Genomic DNA, 18346 nt, shown 5'->3' on the forward strand with positions numbered 1-18346 from the left:
ATCCCCTTGAGATTCATCCAGGTTGTAGATATCAATAGTTCATTCCTTTTTTCTTGCTGGTGTGTATGAACCACTGTTTGTTTATAGGTTGTTTCCAGTTTGGGGCTGTTATAGACAAAAATGCTATAAGGGTTTATATAAAGATTTTTGTCTAAACATATATTTTCATTTCTCTGGGATAGATGCTCAGAAGTGCAATTGGTGGGTTAAATGGTTGATATATGTTTAGAATTTTTTTAAAAAGCTACCAGACTGTTTTTTAGAGTGGCTATACCATTTTACATTCCCACCAGCAATGTATGAATGGTCCAGTGTCTCTGCATCCTTACCAGCCTTCGGTCTTATCACTAGTTTTTCATTTTAGCCATTCAGCTAGATGTGTAATGATGGACTCACTGTAGTTTTATTTTTTATTTCAGTAATGACTAATGGTATCAAACATCTTTGCATGTGCTTTGTTGCCATTTGAATATCTTATTTTGGTGAAATGCCTTCATGTCTTTTGTTCGTGTTCTAACTGGGTTGTGTGCATGTTCCTGTTGAGTTTTGTACGTTCGTTATATATTCTAGATAATAGTGTTTTGTCAGATATGTGGTTTGCAAATATTTTCTCCCACTTTGGAGCTTGCCTTTTCATCCTCTTAAATGAGTGAGAGTTTTTAAATTTGATGACATCCAACTTAGCAATTTCACTTTTATAAATAATCCTTTGGTGTCAAGTCTGAAAAATCTTCACCTAGCCCCAAATTGTAGAGATTTTCTCTTATTTTTTCTTAAACTTTTGTAGTTTTACATTTAATTTTGTGATCCTTTGTGAGGTAATATTTGTGTAAGATGTGAGATCTTGGTGAAGGTTCAGTTTTTGCCTATAGATGTCCAATTGCCCCAGCACCACCTGTTGAAAGGCTCTCTTTCCTCCACTGATTTTCTCTTGGCATCTTTGTCAAAAATCAGTTGTGAATAATTGTGTGGATTTATTTCTAGGTTTTCTGTTCTGTTCCACTGAAGTATGTGCCCATCTCTCTACCAATACCACAGTCTTAACTAGTGAAGCTGCATAACTCTTGAAATCAGGTAGAATTATTTCAAGACTTAATCTTCTTTTAAAAATTGTTTCAGCCATTCTAGTTTCTTTTTCTCTCCATATAATTAATATAATCTTTTCTATATTAAAAATAATCTTGCTCATATTTTGATTGGAACTGTGTTAAACCGTATGTCAATTTGGGAAGAATTGGCATCTTTACTGTGTTGTGTCTTCTAATACATGAACACAGAGTGTCTCTCTGTTTATTCAAATCTTTTATTTCCTTCTCCAGAGGTTTTGTAATTTTCAGCACACAAATTTCATACATGTTTTGTTAGATTTAAACCTCAGTATTCACTTTTTTGAGCCATTGTTAATGATATTGTGTTTTAATTTTTATGTTTATTGCTAGTACAAATGACTTCTCAGTAGTACAATTAATGTTGAGCTCGTATTCTATGACTTTGCTGAACTCACTATTCATTCTAGGAGTATTTTTAAGTTTGGATTTTTTTTTTTTGTATTTTCTACATAGACAATCATGTCATCCTCAAATAGGATAATTTTATTTTTTTATTTACAGTCTGTATGTCTTTAATTTCCTTTCTTATCTTATTGCACTGGTACTACTTCCAACTCTATGTTGAATAATGCTGGTGAAAGCAGACATTCTTACCTCGTTCCTAATCTTTGGGTGAAACCATTCAGTCTCTCATCATTAAGTATAATGTTACCAGTAGGTTTTTGTAGATGTGCTTTATCAAGTCGAGGAAGTTGCCCTCTATTCCTATTTCACTGAGATTTTTTAAAAAATTATCTATGCATGTTAACTTTGTCATGTATTTTTTTCTGAATCAATAGATGTGATTATGTTATTGTTTTTCTTTAGCTTGTTAATATGGTAAATTACTTTGCTTTTTCCATATCAAGTCAGTCTTGCAACCTTAGAGCCTTAGACTGAACCACACATGGTTGTGGTAGATCGTTCTTTTTATATATTGCTGAATTATTCTGTTAATGTTTATTAAGGATTTTTGAGTGTGTATTAATGAGAGATATTTGCCTACAGTTTCCTTTTTTGGTATTGTATTTATTAGGGTAATACTGGTTCATAAAATGAATTAGGAAGTGTTACTTCCTTTCTATTTTCTTGAAGATATTGTGAAGAATTGGTGTTAATTCTTCTTTACATATATGGTAGAATTCTCCAATGAAACCATGTGGCCTGAAGATTTCTTTTTTGGGGAGTTTTAAAATTGTAAATTCAATTTACTTAACAATTATAGGACTGTTCAAATTATTATCTATTATTTCATGTTTGGTAGATTTTTTTAAAACAATTTGTCCATTTCATCTAAATTGTCAAATTTATTTCTCTAGAGTTTATGTAGTATTTTCCTAGTATCCTCTGACATCTGCAGGTTCTTTAGTGCTTTTCTCGTTTAAATAGATATTTTTAAATGAATGAGTTAATTGAAAAATGTATTAAATTTTGAATACATTAAAAATATCTCAGTGGGAGAGGCAGGTCGGGCAGCTGAGGCAGCGAACCGCTGTGCAGTCCTGGCGCTTGCCTGAGGACCTCGAAACTACCGTTCCCCTGCCGGGCAGTGTGGGCACCATGAACGACGCGGCAGGACCGAATTCGGAGAAGGTAGCTACTCTGCTTCAGAAACTGAATTCCGATCCTCAGTTCGTACTGGCCCAGCATGCCGGCACCACCCACGACCTGCCGGACATCTGTCTGAAGAGGGCCACGGTCCAGGGTGTTCAGCACATGTTCCAACAGGCTGTGCATCCGGAAGGCAAGCCCATCACCAACCAGAAGAGCTCAGGGCGATGCTGGATCTTACCTTGTCTGAATGTTATGAGACTTCCATTCATGAGAAAATTAAATATTGAAGAATTTGAATTTAGTCAGTCTTACCTCTTTTTCTGGGACACAGTTGAATGCTGTTATCTCTTCTTAAATGCTTTTGTGGACACAGCGCAGGAAAAGGAGCCTGAGGATGGTAGGGTGGTGCAGTATTTGCTTACGAATCCTGCAAATGATGGAGGACAATGGGATATGCTTGTCAATATTGTTGAAAAATATGGTGTTATCGCTAAGTGCTTCCCTGAATCTTATACAACAGAGGCAACCAGAAGGATGAATGATATTCTGAATCACAAGATGAGAGAATTCTGTATACAACTACAGAACCTGGTATACAACAGCACAACCAAAGGAGAAATCTCAGCCACACAGGATACCACGATGGAGGAGATATGCAGAGTGGTGTGTATCTATTTGGGTAATCCACCAGAGACGTTCGCCTGGGAGTATCGAGACAAAGATAAAAACTATCAAAAGATTGGCCCCATAACACCCTTGAAGTTTTACAGGGAACATGTCAAGCCACTCTTCAATATGGAAGATAAGATGTGTTTAGTGAATGACCCTTGGCCCCAGCACAAGTACAACAAACTTTACACGGTGGACTACTTAAGCAATATGGCTGGAGGGAGAAGAACTCTATATAACAACCAGCCCATTGACTTATTGCAAAAGATGGTTGCTGCCTCCATCAAAGATGGAGAGGCTGTGTGGTTTGGCTGTGATGTTGGAAAAGACTTCAATGGCAAGTTGGGCCTCGGTGACATGAATGTCTATGACCTTGAGTTAGTGTTTGGTGTCTCCATGAAGAACATGAATAAAGCTGAGAGGCTGACTTTTGGTGAGTCACTTATGACCCACGCCATGACCTTCACTGCTGTCTCAGAAAAGGTTGATTAGGAGGGTGCTTTCGTGAAATGGAGAGAGGAAGATTGGTGGGGTGAAGACCATGGCCACAAAGGTTACCTGTGCATGACAGATGAGTGGTTCTCTGAATATGTCTATGATGTGGTGGTGGATAGGAAGCATGTCCCTGAAGAGGTGCTAGCTGTACTAGAGCAGGAGCCCATTGTCCTGCCAGCCTGGGACCCCATGGGTGCTTTGGCTGAGTGATATTGCCTCCAGCTTTTCCTCCTCCTGTGGGACCTGAAGTAGCTGCAAAGGCCAGATCCAGGGACTGAAGCCAGAGTTACACAGGTGACTGTGTGTTCCCACGGGACACAGTCAGACTCTTGGATTTCTCCTCCAGGAACCTCTTTGGGAAAGTGTGCTTTATGCTGAAACAAAATACTCTCTAAAGAAAAAAAAGGGAAAGATCAGCTCATACTATCGACTCTCCTCATCTCCAACAGCTCAGGATCTCTTAGCATTTTAATCAGATGTAATTGTTTGTCTTAATTCTGTCACACCAGTTCAGTTCAGTGTCTGTTTTATAAGGCAGGAGAGGATGAGCAATTGAAGTGTGTGGAGAGAAAACAGACTTAGTGCTCCTTGTTCCTAGAGTAGAGTGGGAGGAGGGCGCCCTAATATTTGAGCTCTCCAAACTGCATGCTGCCTGACAGTAACACTGTCCCTCCTAGGTGGCAGTCACTGAATTCAGTTTTTTCAAGGTAATTTTATGCGCCTCTAATAGGCCAGGAAAGGGAGGTTGATCAAAACTGACATGATTCCTTCCTATTGTTCTGAACTTCGGGGGAACACAGCTCTACTTGAGTCACGGTTAAGTAGAGGGTTGGAGAAAGTAGGTGAGAGAACAACCAAAACCTTATCATGATCTGAATTATAATCATTAGCAGGAGGAGCTCTCGCCAAACGGTTTAACTTCTGCCTCTGGGATTGGGAGTTGGGTGGGCACGAAAAGGGGATATCCGTTCCTTCTGACAACTAAATGGTGCTGAGGAGCTTTTGAATAAAACACTTTGCTAAAACAAAACAAACAAACAAAACCTCAATGCTAATATGTCCAAAGTAGAACTTTTGACTTTCTCAACTGTCATAGTCTACCCACAGTTGTTTTATTTTCTTAATTCATTAGAGTTATCTATCTAATTGTTCAAGCCTCAAACTAAGTCATCCTTAATTCTTCACTTTCCCTCATTTCCAACCCTACTAATTCTGTTTCAGAATATGTCCAGAAATCAACCACTTCTCATTTCCACTCCAAGCCATGCCACCACATTGGCACCAAATGGCACCACATGCCATTGGCACCACATTGGCACCACAATGGCACCACACTGGCACCAAATGGCACCACATGCCACTTCCACATTTCCAGCAGTGGAAATGACTACTGCGATGCCCCTCGTAGGTGTTCAGTCTTCTACTCTTGCTCCTCTACAGTTCATCCTTTACATAGCACAGAGATCGTAGAATTTTCCTACTCCCTGGAGTGACTTTCCAGCTCACATGGACTAAACCCGAATTCCTTACCCTGGCTATAAGACCCTGCATACTAGTAGGCCCTGGTTTGTAGGCCCTGGCCTCCCCTATGAAATCATCTCCTATAAGGCTCTCCTGACTCAGTATGCTTCAGCAGTCACACCCTTCTTTCTGTTCCTTGAGGATGCCAAGCTCTTCTCCAGCTTGTGGTGCTGGCACAAGCTTTCCTCTCTACTTGACGTGCTCTTTCGCCTGAACATCTTATGGTTGATGGCTGTCTCCTTCTTGTAATCTGTATTCTGGAAGAAGAAATGTTTTCATTGACCATTCAATCTACTCACTTTCTATTCTGTTAATCTGGTTTTTAATAGTCCCCATAGCATCTATTTATATGTGATATTTTTTATTTATTCTTTGTTAATTTGTTGTTTTCTAATCTAAGGTGTAAGCTTTGTGTGTGCAGAGGCTTTGCCTTTTTTCATTACTGCTGTATTGCCAACACCTAGAATCATGTATGGAACAAAACAAGTGCTCAATACATAATTTCTGCATAAATGAATGAAAGTGCTCTGCTTATTGCCATCTATACCATATCTTATTTCACTCTCCAACAAATGAACAGTGTCCTGTTACCCATTTTATAGATAAGAAAGTGGGGCTTTAAAATAATTTGTCCCAGCTATGGAACTACAATAGTGTATTTCTTCTGCCAATTTCAAACTTTGGGATGCCATCACTCATGGCAAATGCATGGGAGAAAGAACTTTAAAAAGTATATTGCTAACCTTTGTTTATAAACCTGTTTTTATCTCAGATACTTCCAACTAAAGTTCTAAACATTCTTGGAAAGCATGCTTCATTATCTCCTTCAGATGATGATATCACTGAATCTGGTGGAAATATGGGAGAGTTACAGAAAAGAGCGAGTTACTACTAGATCTTGTTAAGTCTATGGTTCCAGGAGTACTTCTTTCTTTATTGTAAAAGAACGTAATTTCATGTATAGTATTGTTGGGAAATATTAGCTCCAAGTAGAATTATTACAACTGTCAGAAAAAAAATGGCCCGTCTAGGTATTTAAAATATGGAGGAGGCACATCCACATACATTAAATATCAAGGAGATATCATACACTAAGTATCAAGGAGATATCAAGGAGATACGCACACACACACACACAAAATAAGCAAAAACAAATAAATTACCAAACACCCTGGAAATATAGAGTGTCGACAGATCTTAGAAACTGCCCAAGGCACTCAGGAATGGAAAACAACAACAACAAAAAAACCAAAAACTGCACACTCAAGGAAGTTTTCTAGCTTTCATAGCAACTGCCTACCTCTGTAACACTATCTTTAATAGAATAGTTCTTTGTGAAAATTGTGAGCTCTCACAATTGTTCTCACTATTAAGTCAACTGGTAAGGAGCTAGCAAGTTGCAGTTTACCTTTTAGAAGTATGAGGAAACTGAGGCAGTCGTTCTCTTAGGATAATGCAGTAAATTAGTTTTGGAGCTCTGTTGCCTGGAAGCAAGTATAGGGGCTTAAGAGTTGTGGTTTCCAGGCTACTGTATTTTAAAGGAGACAATGATTTTTTTTTTCCCCCTAATTTTCAAATCCCTGAGCCTGGACAGTGCAGAAAACACAGCCAGATTTAGGTAACAGCTTACTTTCCACCTCTGTGCCCATGAAGTGGAATATATTTATCTGTGACAAAAGAGCTTTGCCTCTATTTGGTGGTAAATCTTCAAATCTGTTTAGAATCAGGGTCAGCTTCTCAAATGAGCCTTTTCACCATTTAGGCTTTCTGAATCTGATTAACACTGTATCAGGGAATTGTCTGGTGTCTGACCTTGAACAGCATGCTTTCCTACTTGCCTTTTTTGCGGGGGTGGGGGGGAATCATTTTGTACAGCCTTGGACAATGAGATTCCTCCCCAGCAGGCTTGATGGCATTTGTGGGCTCCTTTTACTGATATCCAAAGGGTTTCAGCCCCAGTGACCTGTCATCTGTCCCCTCACCTGCTTACATGCTGATTCATTGATGAGCTGGCATCGCAGGCCCCGCCTCCCTCTGAATGGTCTGTGAGGTTGTGATTGCTCCTGGAGAGGGGACGCGGAGCTGAGCCACCGTGGGTTACTACAAGTGTGAACCGGCAGCCTATCTGTTGCCACAGAAGAACTTGGTGACCTGAGAAGCAGCCCTTTCTCACCACCCTGTTACTATTCTATCTATATCCGGCTTCTCTAGCTTTTTAAAGGAATTTCTGATTCAGGCACTAGCAGCTAATTCCACAGGAGTTGTAAGGCAGCCTGTGACATAAACTGAGACAGAAGTTTCCCCTCAGAGACTGTCTTTTCTTTATTGGCAAAGACTTCTGGCTCTTCTCAGAGGAATACCTTGTTGCTTAAGATGAGTGGCTGTAGAAAACGATGTAAACGTGAAATATTGAAATTTGCCCAGTACCTTCTCAGGCTATTAACAGGTTCTCTTCATACAGGTAATGACTTTTTTTTTTTTAATGGAGGCTGGTAGAGCATGGTACCGAAGTTGAAATGGAATAGGAAAGGCTCACTATTTCTATGTTGTGTTTATTTTTAATGCTGTCAGTAAAATACTGTTGTGTTTGCTGAGATTCACGTTTCTAAAAATGTGTGCAGTGCAGCTCTAATTTTGGGATAGAACTGGATTCTGTGGATATATCTTTTGTGTCTTTTTGGCAGTGTCGCTGTTAAATGTGTCTCGATCTAAGGAAGCAGTGTCTGCAGAGTAGAAAGATTTTTTTTTTTTTAATGCATGATTGTGTGAGGGTTTTTCCCTTTCTCCTGCTTGCTGCAGTTTGCTGGAAAATCACAAAGCTGTTCTTCCTGCAGGTATTTAGAAATTCTCTACCTTTGATCATTATAATCCATAGATTATTTCTAGTATTTGATTATAGAACTTAGCAGTGAAAGAGTTAAGGACATTTCTTTTGGATTTCTGAATTCCTTGCAAAATATGAGCAAATTGTGAAAACAGCTGAAGAGTATAATGTCCATGAGAGCTTTGATATTTGTTTCATTGCAGTGGATTTTAATGTTTAACAGTTTGCACAATTGAAATAGAAACTCTATTTAAATCTAAGCGTTGATAGAAAATTTTTTTAAGGTGTTCCAAAATTATGAGCCTAAACCAGCAGTTTTGCTGCCCGTGAAATTCCTAGGCAATGCCGTAATTAAGGTAGTGACAGGTGGGACCAAAACTACTTTGACTCTGATAATAGATATTTTTAATGGACCCTCAAACTTCTGAGGAGCAAAGCTGGGTTGATAAAATACCACACTTTGATTCTGGCTATGAAGAACTATTGTTAGCTTTATTTTTTCAACTTACACGTGTCTTCTTTTATCTAAATCATGAGAAAGAAGAGTTAGTTAAAAAAAACACCTATACACTATAGTGCAAGGATGAGGGATGAATTTGAGCAACATTTTCTCTAGGAAGTAAAGTCTTTATGGTGAATAGCAGAACAGCATATATGATTATGTTGACAACCTGATCAGGAAAAACAGTTTTGAGGGGATAACTGTGAAAATCAAATGATTTTCTGAGAGCATTATTAAGTATTCATGAACATAATAACAGAATTGTTATCGGATGCTAATCTTTAAGCAGTGCAAATTGTGGTGGCTTTTGACGCTTTTAAGAATAGTTATTGAGAGTCTGTACCTGCCTATTGTTAACTTGGAGCTCTGTTGTATTTTTCACCCAGTCTTTACACTTCTATACTTAGTCCCAATATGAGTTTGCTGTATCATGTCAACTGTGATCAATAATATCAATATATTTGCTATAAACATTCAATTAAGGATGATGTGCCATTTATGGTATCATGTCTTATTGGACAATCTCGATAGGGGATCTTTTATCTAGCTATGAAATTAGAGAAATATTTTATAAAAGAAAGTTTTCCATGAGGTTTCCATGGTAGTCTGTATTTTCCTCTTTGATAAGGCAATTTTAAGGTTCTACCTGTTTCTTGCTGGATTTGGGTGCAGCGCTCTGCCTTTTCTTGCTCAGTTTGTGTATAGTTTTCTGAAACTTCTGATTTCAAAGAATTTTATGAAGATGGTAAATGGTTGTGAAGTCATAAACCATAAGCATTGAATCCAAAATGTAGTGGTTAGCTAATGACTGCATGGTAATTTATAATATGAAATTTATGGAAAGCTAGTATAGCAGAAATATTTTAAGCCTTATTTAATGCATATTTAGAAATCAATATAGGTGGGATTCATTCTCTTCTTTCTGAGCCACAGGAGAAAAATATAAGAACTTTGAGAAATAGGACAGATTATTATAAAATAGTAAGTTAGATTTATGACCTGGGAAATGTGATTACAGCAACTTGTTTCTCGTAAAAATTCTTTTCAGCTCAGTCTCTAATACTAAATGTTGTAAAGTCCAGCCAGAATCTTTGCAACTGCTCAGAATGCAACTTGGAAAAGCCAATTTATGCGTTTACTAGATGCTGTGATAATATACACTGTTCACATTGGAGAATCTAATGTAAAATTCATTAGAGCACTTTCAAGTCCCTTAGCTAGTAATTAATGAAAAAGTAGGAAGCAGAGTTGAATTAGTTTAAAAAATTTGCTTTAAAGTTGGATATGCAAGCAGTTGCTAATTGTATCCTGAACAATCAGCATATGTCTTTGTAGTTATCAAAAATTTAAAACAATATGAATGTGCCTTGGATGATTTTTTTTCTTCATTTTACCAGCAAGCCCTTAATCTTCACTTTTTCAACTAAAGATGTGATCTAAGGAAATAGTGATTTTGTTTTACATTTGGAAACAGGTTATTTCTGAAATACATAATCTGTGTTGTTGGCAGTTGCCTTTCATTTGATACCAAAATGCCCATGCCTTTATACAAACAGAAAATTTGAAGTGCAAAGAAATCTTCATGAACACAAACTCTCCTTTGATGTGTCTTATTGCTACCACAAGTTAGAGAAAAGCAGTTTCCTTTTCTGGGAGCTTTTCATACAAGTTTTGGCAATGCCTAGGATTGCTTATAAATAAATAATTTAAAATTAGTGATTTTTTCTAAAATAATCTTTATGTTAGAGAGTGCAAATTTGTAGTAATAAAAATTTGTCCAGGTAAAATAAGATGCTTTCATTTTACCAGAAACTTTTTACATATTTTTATCATGGCAAGTCATTTTGCAAAGAGTGGATTTTACAAACACATGTGTTGGCCTTACTTGTTATGAAAATATAAGCATTTTTAAAGATTCTTTTGTATATAATAAATCTCAGACATCCATATGCAAACATTAAAAGTTAGTGGCCACCATGTTCAGTGTAGTGCGGTGCAATACAGGATCAGTTATCCTAATTCCTTTTCAATTTGACGCCTACATCTTCTTGTACCATATTATATTCTAATCTAGATGGGGCTCATGGTAACCATGTACATCTAAAGAAATGGAGTTGATTTTGAGGATTTTAGTCTGACACTAGTAGTATGAGACTTATTCTATTGATGGGCAATTTGTGTACTATAGGAGCCCAAGGAACACCCTGTCATATAAATGCTGACCCATTTAAAAGGGTGAATAATATTGCAGATATTGAATTTTAAACTGTTTCTTCTTTATGTGTGAAGTTTAGTATTGGAACATTTTATGGTTCTTTTTGGAAGATTGTTTGGACATTTATCAATTCTCTGCACATAGTTTTCTTGAAAAATCAAGACCTGAACGCATTTTCCTATTAGCAGGTATTCCCAAAACATATGTGTGAGGTGGCTATTGCCTGGAGCTCTGTTTCAGGCTTCAAGACAATGAGCTACAGGTGTGGTGAAGTTCATCTCTCCACCTGAGGGAAACAGAGGCAATTCAAACCAAAACATTCTTTTAAGCTTTGAGTTGCTGTTGAAGTAGTGGGTTACAGTACTTCAAATTTAATAAAATTATATTATTAAAAGCATGACATAAGCATTCTTCATTTCATCAAGTAGAGAACTTTAGATGAGAGAGAGAGAGAGAGAGAGCATCTGTTTTACAAATTTGCATTGAATTGCTTCCAGCCTTATCATTGTTGAAGGGACTGTGGATTCAAGCCATTCATAAGGCTAGTGATTTAAAGATTTAGATTTTTTTATGTTGCATTTTTTAAGTATGAAGAGAAAATAAAGGGTGATGCTTAGGAAAATAAGAGACTTAAGAAAAACTGTTTCTAGCTACGCACGCTTCCTTCTTTCGCCTCCTGATTACAAATCACAGAATCATGTTTTCAGTTCCCTCTGTCCTCCTCTTCTGTCCCTCATCCCTGCCACATCTGAACACAGGGCCGACACATCTCATGCAAAGGATGTGTCCCTGAAGACCTCACATAATTAAAGATTCATAAGACTCAGGTTTCATCCTGGCAAAAGGTGATAGGAGTTTTTATTTCTCAGTTCACGTGGCCCTGGCATGTGACAATTGAATAAAACAGTTTATATTTGCTTGGCCTGCCTGCTCTGAAACTATGCTATACTTGATTACATTTATGTTTTTTAATTCATTCAAACTTTGCTGATAAAGGGAGATCGTATTTCTTATAGCACTATGTAAAATTTGCATTATTGAAATGCGCATAAAATGCCACAAGTTATGCTCAATTTGCTTCTTCTATTGAAACCTGCCCTCAAATGAGAAGAAAGCAAAGGATGATGTTTTTCTTGACTGCCAAGGAATATATGTAATTAGGTTGCTTTTCCCAGCAAGAGCTTACATTTTAAACTTTATCAGAAGAATTACTTTGGCCTCTATTAATAAATTTGACTTTTCATTCAGGAGTGAAGGGGTATTTTGAGGGATGCAGCTTCTTGCCTTATCTCAAATTCTGCCATGGCTACCAAACCTGGTTAGAGGATACCTAGGTTCAGTGGGTGAAACACCCATATATACAGAATACTGGTTGCCCCTTTCATTTCAGAAGAAAATCTGCATATTAATGTTTATTAACTTTGTAGTTAAAGTTCTTTACCACATAATTAATGTATTAGGTAAAACTTATAGGGTTTAAAGACTCTTCCAAAGAGCAGATTGTTTTGGTCATTGTGAGAACTTCAAAGTAGTAAGTGATCTGATTTCACAGTCTTTGTCATGTTAAACTCTTAAAACTCATTTCTTGACTAACTGACCAAATTAATCATGTGCTCTCAAGGGAAGAGCTAATGTTCATAGAAGGAGCTGTATTTGCCACTATTGGTTAAAGTAATCAGACTTTCTTAGCAGAAACTTCAACAGTTACACATCAGTGCTTCATTTAAATATGCAAAGAAATATTGAAGTTTCACCATACGGGCTCTTGAGGATATTATACATTGATTTTGATATGTATCAGTTATTTCCTGGCAGGAAAGAAAGAGATCTCAGGAAAATAATTTAATAAAGGGGCCATGTATGTGGGCAGGGGTAAGGAAGTCAACAAGGGGTAAGGTGTACTCGAGTAATAGCAGACTGCTGAAGGAGCAAGGGATGGGGGCCGTTTCTGAAGCGGCCTGGAGAGGGAACCGGTGGGCAGAAGACTGCTTGACAGGAGATGTGGCCTTTAGTCCAGGGACATAGCCAACCCGTGGAGACCTGACAGTAAGGGAGCTCAGGAAAAGAGAAAAAAAGAAAATTGCTGGCCTCTCCTTTCTCCAACCTTCAGATTTTTGCTAGTGCTTCCATTGGCTGACCCCTTCCTAGAAGCCAGTGGGAAAACTACTCTAAGTAGGAGAAACATGCTCATGGCCATATTAATTATTTTATATTCACCGACTACCACTGACAAGGCTTGCTTTGTTTAAAATTACTAACATTGGTCACGTTGCTTCCCCTCAAAAGATATTGCAAGAGGAACAAGCAAGCTAATCATATCCCTGGGGCGGCTTGTAAGGCTCCTGTCAATCCACCACATCTTTTACTATCACTGTTCATCTTTTACTTTGACCATATAGCTTCTGTCCAAAATTTCTCTGTTTTTCTTAAACTTTGTAAGTAAAATGAACCTACACCTTCAAACAGATGGACTCTCTTTTTGAGGATGTGTCACCGTAATCAGCCACGTTAAACGACACAGGAAGACAGTGTGATGTTTGTTGTAGAGGTAGATGGTATTACAGCCCAGGACGATATGGTTATGCTTTGTGCTTGCTGAGGACAATGATGGATTTTCTTTCATAAAGTATATTTTCTCTCCAAACTCCTTTTTCCAGCATGAGATACCTTGTGAGTTGCAGGGAAGGGGCTAAGATCTGAGGAGCTGCCCTTTCTTGTGGAAGAAGGCAAAGTCCAGCTGGCCATGATGGAAATCAGCATTGGTATATTTTTTGCGGTATATGCCAACAATTTTGACAAACTAGTTTTCATCCAGCCTTTGCAAACCATGGCTCTATGCCTACCATTCTCCATTTCTTCTGCCTGATAGATATACTGCAATACCATCAGAATGTCTCAAGATGTTCTTTATGTGGGACCAATGTTCACTTTACTTTTTCAAATTAATTTTTATTGGAGTATCGTTGATTTACAATGTTGTGTTAGTTTCAGGTGTACAGCAAAGTGAATCAGTTATACATATACATGTATCCTTTTTCAGATTCTTTTCCCATATAGGTTATTATAGAATATTGAATAGAGTTCCCTGTGCTATACAGTAGGTTCTTATTAGTTATCTATTTTATATATATTAGTGTGTATATGTTTAAAAGGTGAATGCATAGGACTCTGAAGCAGATCAACATGTAATAATGGCTGAGGAGGGCCAACTAATTATTATTTTCAGGGAGAGTGAGTCAGAGAACTGAATGAGTGGCTGAGGTAGGAGAAGAACTATGCCAAATTTTGCTTGGAGGAGTAAAAGGAGTAAAATTTTGCTTGGACGAGTAAAAGACATTCCATCATTAGACACCCTTCTTTATGAGTCTCATGTCTGGCTCACTGTCTGGCTCTGTTTTGCCCCCTCTAATGTCTTTACATTCATAGTCTTAATGACCATAATATGAATATATTACATTAAAAACAAAAAATAATAATTCTTAGAATGTTCCAGTGGAGCTGTTCTCTCTGCTCAACCCCCAGCTATGCTTCTGGAGGGCAACAGCATGCACAGAGGAAGAGTTAGGAGCCTTGTGTTGGACTTCCAGCTCTATCCTTATTTCTACGATTGTGAAGGCCATCCAGCTGCTCTGGGCTGGGTCAACTCATCTGTAAAATGGGGATATTCCTACATATATTTATCTTGCTAGCCAACATTCCATAAATGGGTAGCTTTTGTCATTATTACTGAGCTGATACCCATAGGATCTTCTGTTTTTTTAAAAATAAATTTTCCCTAAAGGTAATTGGATACCTAATCATTATTATGCTGCCTGGTAATTAGGAACAAATCTAAAGTAACCGATATAAATGACTGCATTTTTTAAATGTGTGTTGGTTTTCAATAACTGTAACTGCCATTTATTGATCCAACTAAAGTTTATTAAGTGGATGTTAAGGGCTGAGGCTTGTGTTTCTGTAAGCTAGTTCATGATTCCCGTCCGCCCTACGTTACTGTGCTAGTGCAGCAAATAAATGCAGGGCAGTTAACTCCGCAAACCAACGTGTGCTTAGATTCCCGAAAGCAGAGGACAGCTGTCTCTTGTGGTTTTAGCCAAGGAGAGGCAGGACAGCGAGCAACCTAGGTGAGGCAGTAAGCCTTCAAAATATGCTCCTTTGAAGAAAACTAGAGGGAGAGAAGCCGATGAGAGGGGAGCCAAACAAGGAAGGTAAGAAAGCAGCTGGGAGAAAGAGCATCAGTGGGATTATTTGCAGGAGAAGGAAGTTTTGCTGAAAAGCCAAATGGCTCACACTGCCAGATTGCTGCAGAAACTGCCAGCAAAGCAAGCCCACCAGAAGGTTCTGTTCCTTGAACAGGCAAGTGCTTCTGTGGCTTACTGAGCAAATCAGGCAGTGAATCAGTTAAGTGGCTGTTCACATTCCATTTCTACCCACTTGGATCTGTCTTCACTCTCTGATGTGCATTGATTTCATTCCCTTTTGAGCTCTCATAGTACAAGTTGTCTATCCCCCATTGTTCAGCATTTAATTAGTCATCAACACTGTATTATTTAACAGATTCAGGTGTTAGAGGTGTATCTCAAGTAGACCTGAGTCTTCTAAGTGACATAAATATATTTAATTCTCCAGCTCTACCCTAACACAGTGTTTACTGTGTATCTGTTCAAAAATATAGATTTGTGGGAGGATATTATAAATAAGTATCAGTTTCTTTCTCCATATAATTTAATGTGTTCCTTTCTGACTCACATTATCGGACTTAAACGATACCACTTGAGCACCCCATGGGGAACCTAGCCCATGGTGCCAAACCTAGGATGTGGTGGGAGTAATATATAAAACTAGATTTGGCAGAATCCAAACTATATCTTTGTTTCACTCTACAATTCTCCCTTCTCAAACTCAAACTCACTCTGAAGAGCTGTGTGATGACCTTCTCGGCTCAAACATCATCTTATTAAGTCGTTTCCTGAGCATCCAATCCCACATAACCCCTCCTACAGTGACTTTCTTTTATATCACCTTTCTGAAATTTCTTTTACAGATAGGGTGGCCAAAACTGGGACACTTTGGAGAGTAAAAGGAGGCAATCTTAATCATCACAGCAAGAGTATAGGCACAAACCAAGACTGTCACAGACAAACTGGGATATATGGTCACCTTTTCCACAGAAATGACCATGATCTAAAATAATTTAGATTATTTACAAGTGTCTGTAAGACTGGGATATGAACTTCTTTTTAAGGGTCCTGTTTGTTTTGTTCATATTGTAATCTAGTATGTAGACCATGCCTGGTGCATAATAAATGTTTAGTAAGTAGTCATTGGATGTTTGACTAAATTGCACACCAGTGTTTTTTAGGGGGCAAAACTACCGCATCTTATACCACTGTTTCACTACATGTCTTCCCCAAAGTTGGTAGGGTTGTGATTGTTTGCCTATATCACTTCTTCTGATCTCAGCTATGTCAGCTACTCATTGTAATCTCTGCTGTAGTTCTGCTGCTTTCTTATCTCTGCGCAGTACTCCTCCCCTTATAGAAACTGTTGTAGATAATCCAGAGCCCTGGAAGTCTGAATTCTCTCTAATTGTACACAAAGGAGGTATAACTACACATTTTCAAATAGGAGTAGGTGATGTATATTTTCTCATTTGTTTCAAAAGTCATATATCCTATGAGTGATTTATATATAAAGTTCTACGTATTTGTGTTTTCTCATTTTTCTACAGTGAATATAGTATATGTGCAATGATTGCACTTTAATGTTTTTAATAATATAGAAATTTCTAGGTTCCTTCAATCTTTAACTATGGTAAACCTGTTGGAACAAAAAGATACCACCTTGGATGTACTGTATTCATATATATATGTATGTGTGTATATATATATACACACACACACACACACACACACACACAATTATATATACCTATATTTATATGTGTGTGTATATATATATATATATATATATATATATATATACATTATCAGGATTTCAGTTGATCTGTCTTGTATCTGCAGTTTTCTTCTCCAGCTTGTATATACGTTTGAGAAAGTTTTAATTTCCCCTAGCTCAGTCTTATCACCTCTACAATGGGAAGATTTCCATTTTGCACAGTTACCAGGTTAAGATAGAGTTTTAAAGCCTACCAGATCAGTCGTGTTCCTCTTCTGTAATACACCCTTGAGATACACAGAGCCTGTTCTATTATGGGGTATACATAAAAGAGTTTCCTAAACATTTTGCAATTCCCTGAGCCAAACAAAAGTCAAAAGGCTTCAAAGAGCTGTAAAGCCAGTTCTATAAAAGGCTTTTAGAACTTTAAAGATCGGTTTTATGCTGTGTCTACTAAAGATTCCTCAAGGGAAACTATACAGCCAACTGCTGGGCATGTACCCAAATACATGCAAATGTGTCATCCAGTGATGCCCTCCTAGCCCATCTCCAAATAAAGGCTTAGTCTTCGGTCTTGGAAGGTTAAAAAGCTTGTTCAAGTTCAAAATAGTGAAGGTGCACACACACTGACAATAATAGAAACAATATTATGCAGATTATGCTACGTATATAAATAGTTTTGTTGGAATATGCTATTGGATCATAGACGTGTAAAACTCAGTGGATCATAAAAATTATATGGTCTGACTTCTTTATTTTCAGACGAGAATGTTGAGGTCAGAGTTACTCAAGTGATTTTTATCAAGATCATGGGAGCTGGTTAGTCCTGTTACTAGTCCATTACACTGCTATTCCAGAAGACATTGTTCTTTTGACCTTACATTGTTATAAGTGTCTATGGTGATGTCTTACTCTGATAGAAATACCTAGTGTTGGCAGCCAAGAAGACCTAAACTTAAATCTTAGCACCATCTTATTTTAGCAGGAGACCTTGGACAAGTTTACATTCTTCCATACCTGTTTGCTCATCAGAAAAATTAAGTTATCCCTATTCAGGCTGCCACCAGGTACTTTTTCAGGCCAGCATTTTTTTTTTTTTAATTTATTTTTTTGTCTGCATCAGGTCTTCGTTGCAGCATGCAGGCTTCTCTCTAGTTGCAGCGTGAGGCTTTCTCTCTAGTTGTGGCGCACAGGCTCCAGGGCGCGTGGGCTCTCTCATTGAGGCACACGAGCTCAGTAGTTGTGGTGCGTGGGCTTAGTTGCCCCGTGGCATGTGGGATCTTAGTTCCCCTACCAGGGATCAAACCCGCGTCCCCTGCATTGGAAGGTGGATTCTTTACCACTGGATCACCAGGGAAGTCCCCAGGCCAGCATTTTTTAGAACAGTAGTTGGGATCAATACTCATTCCACGTAGTCCTAAGCCCTCTTTTGGATACTGAGAAATCAGTGCAAAGTATAGCAACTAACATCATTCAGTTGTTTTGGAGTCCTCAGAAGAGGTCAAAGTGTGTTCCATTTATATAAATTTACAATTTTCAAAAAGCAAATAGAATATATAGCTCAAATATATGCTTCAAAA

The 18346-nt window shown here is 37.9% G+C and overlaps 1 pseudogene; it reads left to right on the forward strand.

Annotated features, from left to right (window-relative positions):
• Positions 1-2648: 2648 nt before the first annotated feature.
• LOC137763811 (bleomycin hydrolase pseudogene) lies at positions 2649-4016 on the forward strand (annotated as a pseudogene).
• The last annotated feature ends 14330 nt before the right edge of the window (positions 4017-18346 follow it).

This window comes from Eschrichtius robustus, chromosome 4, assembly GCF_028021215.1.
Source record: "Eschrichtius robustus isolate mEscRob2 chromosome 4, mEscRob2.pri, whole genome shotgun sequence".
Classification (NCBI taxonomy): domain Eukaryota; kingdom Metazoa; phylum Chordata; class Mammalia; order Artiodactyla; family Eschrichtiidae; genus Eschrichtius; species Eschrichtius robustus.